The 13,573-nt window shown below is 48.2% G+C and overlaps 1 protein-coding gene across 4 annotated transcripts in view; it reads right to left on the reverse strand.

The window, feature by feature from the left end:
- The window catches only part of gdpd4a (glycerophosphodiester phosphodiesterase domain containing 4a), an 84,095-nt gene extending 71,007 nt beyond the window's left edge, over positions 1 to 13,088 (reverse strand). For 2 of the 4 annotated variants that reach the window (XR_007957123.1, XM_052025729.1), the window contains exon 1: positions 10,487 to 10,618. The gene's annotated coding sequence lies outside the window, so the exon portion shown is untranslated. Of the gene's footprint in view, positions 1 to 10,378; positions 10,449 to 10,486; positions 10,619 to 12,948 lie in introns of those variants that run through there. The other 2 variants (XM_052025730.1, XM_052025731.1) reach the window with 2 other exon arrangements.
- Positions 13,089 to 13,573: the final 485 nt, after the last annotated feature.

The following is a 13,573-nucleotide window of genomic DNA, read 5'->3' on the forward strand; positions in this document are numbered from 1 at the left end:
CGTGAGGGTGATCTCACAACCAACAGGTCAACAAACCCATCACATCTAGTTGTGGGTGGTGGTGACTCAGCTCGCGGCAGGTGTTGGTCCAAGAACATCCTCGTCCTCATCGATGGTGGGCCCAGCATGTGCATACTAGAGACAAGGGTGAACTATTCGCAGCTCTAGAGTTTTAGACTCGTACAGCACAGAAACAGGCCCTTCGGCCCACAACACCCATGTAGACCTTTTACCCATCCGCACTAATTCCATTTGCTCGCATTAGGACCATATCCTTCCTGTTTAAGTGTCTGTCTAAACGCCTCAAATGTTGTAATTGTACCTGATTCCGCCACCTCCTCTGGCAGCACATTCCAGATATCAACCATTCTCTGTGTAAAAAAACTTACCCTGCAGATCCCCCTTAAAACTCCTTCCTCTCAGCTTAAATCTATGCCCGCTCTGCGAGCAAGGAATTTCATTGCACCCTGGCGTATATGACAATAAGCTAATCTGTAGTATGGTGTACACAAGAACATTTGCCCCTTTTGAACTTCACCAATCCCAGACCTGCACCTTAACCCTACGAGGTTGAGTTGAGAACTTCAAGTTCCTAGGAGTGAACATCACCAATAAGTCCAACCATGTAGACGCCATGGCCAAGAAAGCTCACCAGCGCCTCTACTTCCTCAGGAGGCTAAAGAAATTTGGCATGTCCCCGTCGATCCTCATCAATTTTTATCGATACACCATAGAAGGTATCCTATCTGGATGCACCACGGCTTGGTAGGGCAACTGCTCTGCCCAGGACCACAAGAAACTGCAGAGAGTTGTGGGTACAGCTCAGCACATCACAGAAACCAGTCTCCCCTCCATGGACTCTGTCTATACTTACAGCTGCCTCGGTAAAACAGCTAACATAATCAAAGACCCCACCCACCCTGGACATTCTCTTTTCTTTGCCCTCCCATTGGGCAGAAGATACAAAAGCCTGACAGCACATACCACCAGGTTCAAGGACAACTTCTACCCCACTGTTATAGGACTATTCAACAGTCCCCTAGTACGATAAGGTGGACTCGACCTCACAATCTATTGTGTTATGGCCTTGCAACTTATTGTTTGCCTGCACTGCACTTTCTCTTTAACTGTAACACTTTATAAGATATCTTTATTAGTCACGTGTACATCGAAACACACAGTGAAATACATTTTTTTGCATAGAGTGTTCTGGGGGCAGCCCGCAAGTGTCGCCACGCTTCCAGCGCCAACATAGCACGCCCACAACTTCCTAACCTGTATGTCTTTTGGAATGTGGGAGGAAACCCACGCAGACACAGGGAGAGCGTACAAACTCCTTACAGACAGCGGCGGGAATTGAACCCGGGTCGCTGGTGTTGTAATAGCATTGCACTAACCGCTACATATGTTATTGTTTTACCTTGTACTATCTCAATGCACTGATGTGATGAACTGATCTGTACAAACAATATGCAAGGCAAGTTTTTCACTGTACATGTGCTGAAAATAAACCAAGTTATTCCAATTCCTTGATCATTTTAGTTAACACAAATATAGGATGAAATGCAGAAAACACTGCACTCAGTAGATGAGGCAGTATCCACGAGGAGAGAGACAGAGTCAATAACCCTTCATCAGAACAGGAAAGAACTGACACAGGCGGTTTTCAGATTGCAGAGGGGGTTAGGGAACAGAATATATCTGCGAGGGGATGCAGACCAAAGTTGTAGTGGCAAAGAAAAGGAAACAAATTGAAGCAGAAAGGTACAGCCACATCTGTGGAGAAAAAACAAGAAGTGCTCTGGCATTTTCTGTTTTTGCTTTGGATTTCCATTCTCTGCAGTTTATTGCTCCAACACATAAGATCTCTGTCCAAGTAATCACCCCTCCCAATTCTTCCCGTCCTGGATCTGGGGACTTCTGTGAAAGATTATTCCAGCTAAGGAAATTCCAGCAAACTGGTCTAATTTTATTCTCTATTCCACCACCATAGAGTCATACAGCAGGAAAACATGCCCTTCAGCCCAACCGGTCCATACTGACCAAGATGCCCCATCCCAGCTAGTCCCATTTGCCAGCATTTGGCCCATAACCTTCTAAACCTTTCCTATCCATGTACCTGTCCTAGTGTCTTTTAAAAGATTGAAAGATTTTCTGCACTTAATTGTGTAACAGTTCGATCACCTGACCATCATTCTTCTTGTAGATCCGCAGTCCTTACCCAATTCCCTCATGAAGGCTCCTATAGAACACACTTATCCCAAATCCTAGCCCTTCATTGTAAAATAAACATTCCCTCATGTTGCCTTTGGACAATCACCTTAACATAACACACACTGGTAAATTGGTTTATTATTGTCACATGTACTGAGGTCCAGTGAAAAACTTTGTTTTGCATGCCATCCATACAGATCATTTCATCACATTCCTACATCGAGGTAGTACAAGGTAAAACAATACAGAATGCAGAATAAAGTGTCACAGCTACAGAGAAAGTGCAGTACAGGCAGACAACAAGGTGCAAGGTCATAACAAGATAAACTGTGAGGTTGAGAGTCCATTTTAGCATACTCGGGGGCCATTCAACAGATTTATAACAGCGGGTGGTACATGGTTTAAGGCTTTTGTATCTTCTGCCCAACGGGAGGGGGGAGAAGAGAGAATGTCCAGGGTGGGTGGGGTCCTTGATTGTGTTGGCTGCTTACCCGAGGCAGCGAGGAGTGTAGACAGAGATGGGAGGGATGAGAGAACGGAGAATATCGACCCTTCAGCCACCGAGGATGGGACACTGGGGCAGCCTCCCTAGCCCTTTCCCAAAAGAGCCCCTGAGGTTTTCACATCCACTTGACTGGGCAGACTGAGGGTCTCAGTTCAACATTGGCATCGCCAAAGGCACAGACAAGACAGAAGAGGCAGCCTGGATTTTTGTGATCCGGTCTCTGGAGTGGGACTTGAACTCGCAGCATGTTAGACAATGAGCTACAGCTGACACAATCCACAAAAAGGAGTGCACAATCCTCTCCTGGGTGATCTGATGGGTTGAATTTTGCTCAGGAAGTTATTAGACAACACAGCAGTGACTCATTCATAACTTAAACCCTCTGTTGTATAAAACTTTAGTTAGGCCACATTTGGAGTGTTGTGTGTAGTTCTGGTTGGCCCATTACAGGAAGGATGTAGAGGCTTTGGAGAGGGTGCAGAGGAGGTTCACCAGGATGTTGCCTGGATTAGAAGGTATTTGCTATAAGGAGAGGTTGGACAAACTTGGATTGTTTTCTCTGGAGTGTCGGAGGCTGAGGGGCTGATAGAAGTTTATAAAATTATGAGGTGTAGCCAGGGTAGAAAGTCTTATTCCCAGGGTGGAAATGTCAAACACTAGGGGGGCATAGGTTTGAGGTGAGAGGGGGAAAGTTTAAAGGAGATGTGCAAGGCAAGATCTTTTACACAGAGAGTGGTGGGATGTGCTCCCAGGGGAGATGGTGGATACAGATATGATAGCAACATTTAAGAGGCATTTAGACAGGCACATGAACAGGAGGGGTATAGACCACGAGTAGGCCAATGGGATTAGTTAGATTGGCATAATGGCCGGCAGAGACATGGTGGGCCAAATGGCCTGTTCCTGTGCTGCACTATTCTATATTCTAAATAGTTCTGCAGGACCCAAGTCCCTTTCCATTTATTTTGATTGTGCGGGAAGCCAATAGGACTTTTCCCATTCACCGGAACTGTGGCAGAGTAAACCACCAGTGTCAGCACCTTCCCGCATTGTAATCTGATTTACTCGCTCCGAAGCTGTTAGCCAACCTGTGCCTGACAGGACCAGATGGTGGATGTTGGCTTCAGCTTCGATGGGTTATACACTCTAATAAAACAACTGGGCGGTGTGGTGATGCAGCAGGTGGTGCTGATGCCCAAGGGCTCCACAGAACCGGGTCCAGCGTATCACCGACACCAGCCTCCCCTCCTTGGACTGCCTTTACCTCTCATTGTCTTGGTGAAGCAGCCAGCATAATCAAAGACCCCACCCACCCAAAACATTCTCTCTTCTCTCCTCTTCCATCGGGTAGAAGATACAGGAGCCTGAGGGCACGTACCACCAGACTTAAGGACTGCTTCTACCCCACTGTGATAAGACTATTGAACAGTTCCCTTATATGATGAGATGGACTCTGACCTCACGATCTACCTTGTTGTGACCTTGCACCTTATTGCACTGCACCTTCTCTGTAGCTGTGACACTTTACTCTGTACTGTTATTGTTTTTACCTGTACTACATCAATGCACTCTGTACTGACTCAATGTAACTGCACTGTGTAATGAATTGACCTGTATGATCGGTTCATAAGACAAGTTTTTCACTGTACCTCGGTACAAGTGATAATAATAAACCAATACCAATACCAATCTCCGGTGCTGCCTGTGCGGAGTTTGAACATTTTCCCTATGACCACTTGGGTTTTCCCGGGTGCTCCGGTTTCCTCCCACATCCCAGAGACGTGTGGGTTGGTGGGTTAATTGTGAATTACCCCTGGTGTAGATAGGTGATAGGAGAATTGGGGGAGAGTTGATACGTATGTGAGAGAGAATATCTTATGAGGGAGAAAGTGGTGGATGGGATTTCTCCGAGACCTAGCATTGCATCGATGGGCTGAATGTCACAAAAGATATAAGGAACTGAGTTTGTATTTGCCTCGACTGTATAGTCCTGCTTAGATCAGATGGTTTGCTCAGCTTAACCACCTTTCCTCAATCAATACTTGCTGTTTGAGTCTCAAACAGATCAGCAGCATTTACAGCCATGATTGGAAAAAAAATTATACGTCCTTGAGCTTGGATTGGTGGTGGGTCGGCAGATACATTAGGGACATTTAAGAGACTCTTAGATAGACACATGAATGGGGGGCTATGTTGGAGGGAAGGGTTAGATAGACAGTAGAACAGGATAAAATGTCGGCACAACATTGTGGGCTGAAGGGCCTCTACCGTGCTGTAATGTTCTATGTTCTTTTTAAGCCTGAGCCACATGCTACAAGCAAACCTAATTCATGATTCCCTACTGGAATCAACTGAGTCTGGCCTCGGACAATAGCAATAGCCTCCCTGGATCAGAATCAGGTCTGACTGGGGTAAGTATGAAGAATGAGATTGTCCTGACCAAGTCAAATACATCCTCCACAAAGGCCCAATTCACTGCTTCAATAGGAGACACAAGAGAGACTGTAGCTGCTGGAAGTCTCCCTCCATAGATGCTGCCTGACCTGCTGAGTTCCTCCAGCATTTTGCGTTCACTGCTTCAACAGACCCATTTCAGAAACTCTTGAAGTAACGCCCAATGTATTAAACATGGTTCAAAATCCAGCCACTAGCCAGACTGGTTTCTGGGGTGACGGGTCTGTCACATGAGGAGAGATCGAGGGGACTAAGCCTCTGATCGCTAGTGTTTAGATGAATGGGAAGGGACCTCATACAAATTTCATATGTTGCTCAACAGGGCAGATGTGGGGAGCATCTTCCCCTGGCCGAGGAGTCAACAACCAGGGGGTCACAATCTTGAAAGGTGGACTGAGATGGTTGAAAAGTCTTCTCCCAGAGGAGAGTTCATCAATGGAATTCCCTGCCCAACGGGCTGGTAGAGTCAAGCAGACTCAAGACGGACACTTGGTTATTAAGGGAATCATGGGATATGGGGTCAGTGCAGGAAAGTGGCACTGAGGTCAAAGGTAGTTGAAGGCCATTGAAGGGCGGTGCACAGAATGGTCTTCTTGTGTGTTCTTACTAACGGTTCCTGGCAAAACCCAAAAGAGTGAGTGTGTGTGTGTGTCTGGTGTCTGTCTGTGTGTGTGTGTGTTTCTATGTGTACATGTCTGTGCGCATCTGTATGTGTCTGTCCGTGTGTGTGTCTGTCCGTGTGTGAGTGTGCGCGTGTGTGTCTGTGTATGGGAGGTAGTGGATGTATAAGTGGGCCATTTAATGATCATCGACAAACGTGAGGTTATGGAAGCACACATCCCGTAACATTCAGGACATGTGCTGATACCCCACCAAAGGGATGGCAGATTTCAACTCTTACATATGGCAATATACTGTCACGCTGCTAACCTTCAGCTGCTACTTTACATGCCGGATCTTTTCCCAGGGTTGGAGTGCACACTCTGTTTCTGCATGCAGTGAGTTACTGCCTGAATCACTGCAAACCCAGAATTGCAAATCAAGCACTCCCACGCAGCACTTGTGGAAACTGCACTATGTTAATCTGGTCTACATTTCACAGCTGCACTGGCTCAAACCTGCCTCCATTCACATCCAGGCCTTTAAACCGGCTGCAATTTCATTTTTTAACAAGTGTGAAGCAAACTATAATCTGATTTCTAAACAAAATTAACTGTTGCAATGCAATGATATAATTATCCTACAGTGGGAAAAGATCCATCATAAGTTTTTATTGTTTAATAAATATACTGTCACAGTGACACTAACAGGGGCTGGGTTTCCAGTGATTCTCCAAGTATTTGCCATCATCTACACAGAGGTCCATGTCTTCCTTTTGTACTACTGTGATGTTCTTATGTACGGAATGATCTGTCTGGATGGCACGCAAACAAAAGCATTTCACTGTATCTCGGTACATGTTACAATAATAAAACAATACCAATTACCAAAATTAAACCCCACCCAATCTTAGACAATCTAAGGCCAACCAGGGATAAGGACGTATATCTTGTTTGGTGCCCATCACAGATATTCAGGTCCCATAGAGCCCAGGGTATGTAACCTAACAAAGCACATGGGAAGACTCTGCACTTGTCTGGATGCGTGCTCTGCCAATAACTCTCAAGGAGATTAACACAACCCAGGATGAGATAGCTCATTTGATTGACATCCCATTAACTACACTAAACATTCATTCGCACCACAGTGGCTGCAGTGTGCAGCAAGTCCAAAATACACTGCAGTTATTCACCCAGGACGCTCCGACACCACCTCCCAAACGCACAATCTCGCAGTGCGGAGATCTGCGAGATATTGGAGATCTACTTCTAACCTCATGACCTCACGATCTACCTTGTTGTGACCTTGCACCTTATTGCACTGCACTTTCTCTGTAGCTGTGACACTTTACTCTGTACTGATATTGTTTTTACCTGCACTACATCATTGCACTTTGTACTAACTCAACGTACTCAGTACTAACTCAATGTAACTGCACTGTGTAATGAATTGACCTGTACGATCGGTATGCAAAGCAAGTTTTTCACTGTACCTCAGTACAAGTGACAACAATAAACCAATACCAACACCAACTCAACTTCTCTCAACCTTCCCAGGTAGACAAAGTGGTGAAGAATGCGTTTGGCACGCTTGCCTTCATCGGACAGGGCAATGAGTTGGAACGTCATATTACAGCTGTATAGGACATTGGTTAGCCCACACCTGGACTATTGTGTGCAGTTCTGGTCACCGTACTATAGAAAGGATGTGATTTAACTAGAGAGAGTGCAGAAGGCTTTCACAGGATGTTAACAGAACTGGAGGGCTTGAGTTATAAGGAGAGACTGGATAGGCTGGGAATGTTTTCCCTGGATTGAAGGGGGCTGAGGGGTGACCTTATAGAGGTTTATAAAATCTTGAGGGGCATAGATTTAAGGTGAAAAGGGAAAGATTTAAAAGGAGAATCTTCTTCATACAGAGGTGATGGGTATATGGAACAAGCTGCCAGAGGAAGCTGTAGAGGTGGGTACGATTACAATGTTTAAGAGACATGTCAGATAAGATTTCTTTATTAGTCACATGTACATCAAAGCACACAGTGAAATGCATCTTTTGCATAGAGTGTTCTGGGGGCAGCCGGCACGTGTCGCCACGCTTCCAGCACCAACATAGCATGCCCACAACTTCCTAACCCATACGTCTTTGGAATGTGGGAGGAAACCGGAGCACCCGGAGGAAACCCACGCAGACGCGGGGAGACCATACAAACTCCTTACAGACAGCGGTGGGAATTGAACCCGGATCACTGGCGCTGTAATAGCATTACACTAACTGCTACACTACCATGCTGTAGACAGGTACATGGACAAATGGGAAAATAGGACCAGTTGGATAGACATCTTGGTCGGTATGAACGGGTTGGGCTAAAGGGCCTATTTCTGTGCTGTATAACTCTCTGATTCTATGTAAGGTGGATGGACACAGTCTTTTCCCCGAGGTAGGGAAATCCAAATCTAAAGGGGGTTGGTTTAAATCGAGAGACAAAAGATTTAAAGGGGATCTAAGGGGCAACTTTTTCCACACAGAAGGTGGTGGGTACATGGAACGAGCTGCCAGAGGAAGTGGTAGAGGCGGGTACAATTACAGCGTTTAACAGATGTTTGGACAGGTACATGGATAGGGAAGGTTTAGAGCGATATGGGCCAAACGCAGGCAAATGGGACTAGCCTCAGGAAGGCACCTTGGACAGCTGTTTCTGGGCTGTATAACTCTCTCAACATCCAACCAGAGGCTGATCCTTTCACCAAGAATCCCAGCAGGCCTCTGTATTTGCCTAGCACCTCTCCCCGTCCCGTTCAGCCCGCCTGCCGAAAGGCTGTACTGCCAGCCAGGCGGCTCCGAGGTGTCATCACCGCTGGCACGCATGAAGGACGGCAGCCAACCGGTGCACAGCAAGATCCCACAGAACGCAAAGCTATCCCGCCCGACTGCTGTTTGTGGGAGCTTGCTGTGTGCAAATCGGCTCCCTATGTATGGAATTTCCACCTTCTCCTTCCACCCCTCTCCCTCCTCCTCTGAGATATTCCTTAAAGCCCAAGTCTCTGAATAAGTTTCTACCCTAATATTAAGCTGGCTGCCAACCTCATTTCTGATAATGCTGGCATGCAATGGTTTTGTTTTACATGTGCGACACAAGCAAATGGAACTACTCTTTTTTTAAAAGAGTATTTCCTGGTTACAAAGCGCTTGGAGATGTGAAAGTTTTACATTGTCAACCGCACCTCTCTACTCCTGATGCAGGGTTTCGAACTGAGTTGTCGACACTTCCTTCCCCACCCCACAGATGCTGCTCAACCCACTGAGCTCTTCCAGCAGACTGTTTGTTACACCACACCGGCCCAGTTAACCACTTTAACTCAGAGAATCCACGGTCTTTGCAGAGTCCGCGACGCAAACTCTCTCAGCATTCAAGTACCTGTTGTCCTGGGTTTGCAAGATCAGTTTTGGAAAGGACTCACCTTTAGGTCTGGGGCATAGATAGGGTGAACGCACATAGTCTTTTTTCCCAGCGCTGGGGAATCAAGAACTAGAGGGCATGGGTTTAGGGTGAGAGGGGAGAGATTTAATAGAACACTTCTCAGAAGCAGACTGCTCAGGCCAGCCTGCCTTTGCTATGGTACTAAGGATGTCGCCAGGACTCAAGGGACTGAATCATAAGGGAGAGGCTGGGACTTTATTCATTGGAGTGTAGCAAAATGAGGGGTGATCTCACAGAGGCGTATAAAATCAGGAGGGGGGGGGGAATGCAGTCAGTCTTTCTCCCAGACTTGGGGAACTAGAGGGCATAGGTTTAAGGTTAGAGGGGAGAGATTTAATATGAACTTGAGGGGCAACTTTTTTTAAACGAAGGATGGTCCGTATATGGAAGGAGCTGCCAGAGGAAGTGGTTGAGACAGGTACATCAACAACTTTAAAAGACAGTTGGACAGGTACATGGATAGGAAAGGTTTAGGAGGTCATGGGTCAAACGGTCGGCATGAACCAGTTGGGCCGAAGGACCTGTCTCCGTGCTATATTGGTCTATGACTCTACAACCTCAAACGGTTTCGCCCTCGCCCAACCCACGGTAAAGTGATACCTTTTTCCAAATGTTCCATGAAAAATAAAATGTTCTTGCCGGCGGTTCTTTTGCCACCACGGCTGGCCGATGCACCAAGTCCCTTCTGGGCTGATCTACGCCAACTCTATGACACATCCCGGGAGACACAACCCCAGCAAAAGTTACAGCGAACTCCGGCCGGGATGTGGTCCGGGTGTCCGCGGCTCTCGGCTGGAGACAACTCCAGATGGCTTCCGAGTGCAAACAAAATACTGCGGCTATACTCTTGTTTCCAACCGCAAACGGAAGATTATCTGTTTACTTAACCCTGGGGGAACAAAACTCGTCAAGGTCCCTGCAGAAAACGGCAACGGATGCTTCCTAAATAAAGCGCCCCCGATACAAAGAAAATAAATTTATTTTTAAAATAGGCAACTTTTAATCTGTATCTATATAACAGGTGGACAATAAATATCCCTCCGTTCTGCGGGAACAACGCCAACAGATTGGCAACCCAGCGACATTATGTTCCATAATATATACAATTGGTAATTTTAAATACTCACTGTTTCACAATTGTTTGTCCTTACGGCAGAATTGTATACAGTGTTATTGTTGTATCCAAGTTAATCCAACAGTGCTCGGCTAAATAAATAGATGAAACGTACACAAACCTGGAATTTTCCACTTAAAAATATATGTAAATAAATGTGTATGTAAATCCGGGCTGCGGCGAGAAGCCGAGGGAGACAGTTTCAGTCCCTCTGAAATTGACAGGACCCGCTGGGCGGTCACAGCGGCGACTGACTCCGCACCTTTCGGCAGCCAGACCTCGCTGTGAAAGTTGGAGAGAGGGAGAGGGGAGGGGAGGGGAGGGGAGGAAGAGGAGGGGAGAAGGGGAGGGGAGAGTGAGAGGAGGGGAGAGGGGAGGGGGAGGAGGAGGGGAGAAGGGGAGGGGAGAGGAGAGGGAGGGGGAGTGTGAGAGGAGGGGAGGGGGAGAGGAGGAGGGGAGAGGGAGAGGAGGAGGAGGGGAGAGGGGAGGGGGAGGAGAGGGGAGGGGGAGGAAGGGGAGGAGGGGGGAGAGAGGGGGAGAGGAGGGGGAAGGGAGAGGGGAGAAGGGGAGGGGAAGAGGAGAGGAGGGGGAGGAGAGGAGGGGAAGGGAGGGGAGGAGAGGGGGAAGGAATGGGGAGAGGGAGAAAGAGAGGGGAGGAGGGGAAGGGGAGGGGAGGAAGAGGGGGAGCAGGTAGAGAGAGGGGAGGGAGAGAGGAGGGGAAGGGAGAGGGGGAGGGGAGGAGGAAGGGAAGGAGTGGGGAGAGGGAAAAAAGAGAGGGGGAGGGAGGGAGAGGGGGAAGGAAAGGGGAGCGGGTAAGAGGGGAGGGAGAGAGGAGGGGGAGAGAGGTGGAGGCAGAGAGGGGAGGGGGAGGGAGAGAGGGAGGGAAAGTGAAGGAACGAGAGATAGGAGGGAGAGAAATGGGAGGGAGAGAGAGGGTGGCCAAAAGGGAGTGGGCTAGAGTACGGAGGAAGAGCGAAAGACAGAGAGAGCACTAGGTGAAGGGGAGGACGGGGAGGGGGAGAGAGAGGGTGGGAAGGGGAGAGAAAGAGGTTGGAGAGAGGGCTGAGTGTAGGTGGGAGGGGGGAGAGAGAGAACGTGGGAGGGATTTATCCACTGTTAAAACCCACTAAGACATCTAAGACCCCTTTTTAATGATAAATGTGTTCTAGAGTTTCACCTCCCTCCTGAATTCCCCAACTACAATGTCCTTCTCCTTAGTGAATGCAGAGGAGGGAGGAAGCTGAGAAGAGAAAGGATGAGCGGCAGGGACAGAGATCGGAGGGAGAGGGTCACAGAGACATACAGCATGGGAAGAGGCCCTTCAGCCCATCGAGTCTGTGCTGACCACAAACAAGCCATTTACACTAATTCTACCCTAACCCATTTTATCCTCCTCACATTCCCATCAACACTGCCCCCACCCACCCCAGTTACGACCACTCACCCAACACACTGGGGGCAATTAACCCACCGCCCCGCACGCTTTTGGGATGTGGGAGGAAACCGGAGCACCTGGGGGGGAACCCAAGAGGGATGATGGGAGGAGGAGAGAGAGGTTGGATGGGGAGGTGACAGAGTGGATAGGGGGGGTGGGAGAGTGTGGGTGGGGAAGGGAGAGACACCGTGAAACATGGAAACAAAGGAACTGGATTAGGCCATTCAGCCCCTCAAGCCTGTTCCACCATTCAACAGGATCATGGCTAATCATCCATTTCAGTCCTCAGTTCCTGCCTTCTCCTAGTGACCCTAGATCTCTTCAGCATTAAGAAATATACCTCTACTATTCGATAGAGACATAAGATACTGCAGATGCTGGAAATCTGGAGCAACACACACAAAATAGTGTCGGAATTCTGGGTCAGGCAGCATCTATGGAGGGAGATGGACAGTTGACATTTCGGGTCAAGACCCTTCATCTGGACTCTTGAATATACTGTTGAATAGATTTATTGACTTACTTTCGCTGGTGTCCATAGAACAAGCTGTGACCCCCAGATTGGATGGTGAATGAGAGAATGGGAGGAGGAGGAGGGGGTATGTGAGAGAGGGTGGGGGCTGGAGGGAAGATCAGAGACGGGGCGAGGAGAAGAGAGGGAGGGCATGAGGAGGGGGAGAGTGGGTGGGAGGAGGGGAGAGGGAGGGTAGGTGGGTGAGAAGGATAGGTGGGAGGAAGCAAGAGGGTGGGAGGGAGAGAGAGAGTTTGGGAGGTGGAGAGGGAGGGGGTAAGGGGCAGAGAAGGATGGGTGGGAGGGAGAGAGGTAGGGTAAGAGTGGAGTGGAGGAATGGGACGAGGAGATGAGGGAGGCAGGGAGAGATTGTTTTGGAGGTGGAGAGAGAGGATAGAAAGGGTTGGGGAGGCAAGAGGGTGGGAGAGGGAGAGCGGGAAGGGAGGTAAGGGTTGGGAAGAGTGGATGGAAGGTAGAAAAGGGGGAAAGAGAGAGGGAGGGAGAATGAGAGATGGGAGGATAGGGATGGGACAGGGAAGTGTTGAGAGAACGTGAATGAGGGGGCAGCGGGAGGAATGGGGGGAACAGGTCAGTGAGAGAGAAGGGGGAACGAGGAAATTCATGCAAGAGCACTTACAGAGTAAACCCCTTCAATTCTGTTGGCTCCAGTGCAGAGATCAAGTTCCAAATGAAGCAGAAATCAACTGCTGGCAGATCTCACCGATGCATTGTACGTGTTGCAGGAACACTCAATAAACCGACTGCTACTAATGCACTTCCAGAATCGAGCAGGTTCCGATGAAAGCTCATCGGCTTAAAACCATGGCACACTGTTTCCTTCGGTGGCATGTGCTGTGATGTAGAGGAAGCTGTCCCCGTGGACTGCGCTCCTCTGTGGAGTCAGTCTCCCAAGAGCAGGGTTCCTGGAGCTGAGATCTCATTTCAAGTGAGCAGCCAATCACAGGAAAGACTTCTCATAGCCAGGAAACCGGGAAGAAAAAGGTATAATATTTAGTTATCTCTTTAAACAGGAAATAACTCGATATATAATAGAACATGCATATATGTCACAAGGCAACATTTCATAAATAAACTTCTTAAAATCTTGGTATTGGTTTATTGCCCAAGGCCGCAAGAAATTGCAGTGAGTTGTGAGCAAAGCCCAGTCCATCACACGAACCAACTTCCCCTCCATTGACTCTGTCTACATTTCCTGTTGTCTCAGTAAAGCAGCCAACATAATCAAGGATCCCTCCCACCCT

This window comes from Pristis pectinata, chromosome 11, assembly GCF_009764475.1.
Source record: "Pristis pectinata isolate sPriPec2 chromosome 11, sPriPec2.1.pri, whole genome shotgun sequence".
Lineage (NCBI taxonomy): Eukaryota > Metazoa > Chordata > Chondrichthyes > Rhinopristiformes > Pristidae > Pristis > Pristis pectinata.